The 3,310-nt window shown below is 54.2% G+C and overlaps 1 protein-coding gene across 1 annotated transcript in view; it reads left to right on the top strand.

The window, feature by feature from the left end:
- LOC106806535 (protein strawberry notch homolog 1-like) overlaps nucleotides 1-3,310 on the top strand; it is a 47,918-nt gene that overhangs the window by 17,049 nt on the left and 27,559 nt on the right. The gene's annotated exons all lie outside the window — the stretch shown is intronic.

Raw genomic sequence — 3,310 nt, forward strand, 5'->3', positions numbered from 1 at the left:
ATGCAGATATAAATATAAGATGGTGAGCGAGATACGTGTAGAGATATGCAGATAAAAATATAAGCTGGTGAGCGAGATACGTGTAGAGATATGCAGATATAAATATAAGATGGTGAGCGAGATACGTGTAGAGATATGCAGATATAAACACAAGATGGTGAGTGTGCGCGGAAGCTGTGGGGTAAATGTCACTATGATACGGAATTGCCAATCACAGTTGCAATAGGACTGCTCTAAAAGCAATGATTGGCATCACAGTGACGCAGACTTGACATTTTGGCGTGCACAATCGAGAAACACATACGAACTGGTTGAACTAGCCCAGCCTAGCAGCAATATTTAAGGTGGGGGTGGGTGGCGGTGGCGGGGGTGGGGAGTGGTGGGGTTCATGATCATCTTGCTTACACGCAAAGGTCACTTACGTATCTACGGTTATAATCCCAGTAATCTCATGATCTATTACTAACGAAGCTATTACTAACGAAGCACGTGTTATGAGTGCTGGCGTGAGATTCATCCTCAGCGAGGAGCACTTGACACTGCACGCCGACACGCCTGCCTTCTTGTCGGACGTTATCTTACGCTCGTGATGGCGTGTTACAATACCGTCGTTGCCTGTTCATTTAGCGCGTCACATTTGATTTGCTTTCTAATTGTACCGTACACAATCTATCATCCGAAATTATGAAAACGGAAAAGGTCCGAAAACCAAGTTTTTTTGTGGAGGCCATCTGCAAACCCAAGCTCGCGTTTGGCTGCACAAGGTTCACTGCAGAATTATGTGTGTGTTTGGCATTGCTCATACATATTGTACTCTACCGGTACAGCACTTGGCCTCTTGAAAACTTGGGGTTTTAGTACTGGTTAGTTGCAGAATATACGGTATAATGTATATCTGTACTGTACTACCATAACCCCCCCCCCCAAGGGTTCCCAAGGGTTTCGGGTTTCGGGGGTTTAAGGGGGGGGTCCGAAGGGTTTCGGATAATAGATTGTGTACTGTATTCTGCGCGTCGCACTGCCGGGCGTCGGTCGTCGTCTCGAGAGAGCCTACGCAGCGTATTAGCCAGCGAGCCGTGCAGCGTATTAGCCAGCGAGCCGTGCAGCGTATTAGCCAGCGAGCCGTGCAGCGTATTAGCCAGCGAGCCGCACACCCGAAGAGATTCCTCTCCCTCACAACGCCGCCGGCGTCGCACACACCTAACGTGTCCTCTTCCCTCCGCTGCTCGCACACGCGAGGGCGCCACCCATTCCCTGTCTCCCGCGCGCCTACGCGCGGACGACGGCTGCGTCGTCCACCTGCGTCTACCCTCCCCCTCCGTGCCGCGTTCCCCGCACGTCCGCGCAGCGTCAGCCCATCCGTAGATCCGCTTCTACTCGGAGCCAGGAAAACGTGCTTCTCCACTCAGCGGCCGGCGAACACGCCCCCGCACAGGTTACATAAAATACCACAGAACGCGCTCGACGATTGTCGCCTCTTCAACCTCCGAAATCGCTCCCCGTGCAGGCTCAAAATACGCTCCCCGTAAAATTTTGGACGAGCCGCTATTTTGTTCTACACGACGTCTGAAAACAAGCAGCCTCCTGTGACAAACCAATGTTCATTTTTTTCTCTGCCCTAACAAGAACCAACCGGGGGTCTCGGCGGGCCGAACGGTAGGTACGCTTGGAAAGCATGCCCCTGCCAGAACAACGCGGGTTCAGCCGGGAAGTAGGAGGCAGTGGAAACGAGCCCTGCATAGAAACAACTGGAGTTTTCAGCAGGGAAAGGCTAGGAGGCGTGAGATATCAACGCCCCCTGCAAGATACAAGCGGAGGTTCAGCAGGCGGAAGGTAGGAGGCATCGGCGAACCACCCCCGCATATGAACAACCGCTCACGTGCTTGGGTTCCGTACTCTGACGCGCACTGCGGCTGCTTACTCTGCAGCCTGGAGACAAAGTCGCATGAGCTCTCCTCGCCATGTCGTCTAGCTGCTCCGAGTCGTGCGTCGCCGTCGCCCGCTAGACTGCCAACCCTATGACGACGCATCTCGCTGCATCACGACAAGAACCACTGCCATCACAGTACAGCGCTACGACTCATCGACCTATCCTATACATGAACCGACGCACTGCACAGATCAAGAACACTGCACTCACACACCACGCACACAGCTTCATCCGACCTACGCTAACATCCACGCACGCCACTGCACCGACACCAGCCAACACTGCATCATCATAACACCGCGCACCCCATCGACCCTCGCTAACCATGAACCGACGCCTACTGCACAGACCAAGCAACACCTGCATCACACTATCACCCGCGCACCTCCATCCGACCTACCGCTAACATGACCGGACGCACTGCACCAGACAAGCAACAGTCTTGCATCACATACACGCTCACACCTCACCCGACCACACGCTAAATCATGACGACGCCCATCTGCCACAGAACAAACACTGCATGAACTACAGCGCACCACTCACCGACCGACACACCCACAGACCCTATGCTAACAGACAAGATGCACTGCAGCAGACAAGAACACTCGCATCACACTACACCACACAGCTCACCGACAACACACAACAGAAACCTACGCTAACCATGCACAATGCACCTGCACAGCCCAGAACACTGCATCACATATCACATACATCGCACACCCCCCTCCCGCCGCACCGCTTCGCCCCTCCCCGCCCCGCCCGCCCCGCTCACTTTCCGTTCTTTCACGCGCGCTCGCCGCGACAGCGTCGCACGGCCGAGTGCCTTACCTTGGCGGCGATCGCACAGAACTTAGCTTGTAAGAAGCGGCTGGTGGCGCCGACCAGATACTGACCCACATCGTTCTTGCGCGTACCGCCCGGTCGGCGTCCATCTACCTCGCCGCTGCTGGATAGTAGCGAGCGCCGCCTTCGACCCACTGCAACAAGGACAACGCACATGATACCGATTCAGTCAGCCTCACCTCCATGCGTAATTAGGTCAGGATATGACGTATTGCTGACTTGAGCCCCTCGCGTCCGCAGGGTAATTAGTCAAGGAATCGAGTAATTGTGGGATTGGCCAGAAAAAAATATTGAGAGGTGGCAATTTTACAAATGTACCCGGGCTTTAGATCAATGTGTCTCAGCCAAAGACGGCCGTCAGTGCGGTCTCGTGGAAAAAAACGCCACACGCATTCAGCGGGTAGAGGATAAGAGGGGTCCTCCCCCCTCTCATCCTGGGGGCTAACAGGGGGGCCTCCCACGGAAAATTATTTTGTTTTTTGGCCGTGCAGCTTTCAAAACTGACCAGTCTTGCAACAGCACGCTTGCCAC

The sequence above is a fragment of the Priapulus caudatus genome, unplaced genomic scaffold (assembly GCF_000485595.1).
Source record: "Priapulus caudatus unplaced genomic scaffold, Priapulus_caudatus-5.0.1 Scaffold167, whole genome shotgun sequence".
In the NCBI taxonomy this organism is placed as follows: Eukaryota; Metazoa; Priapulida; class Priapulimorpha; order Priapulimorphida; family Priapulidae; genus Priapulus; species Priapulus caudatus.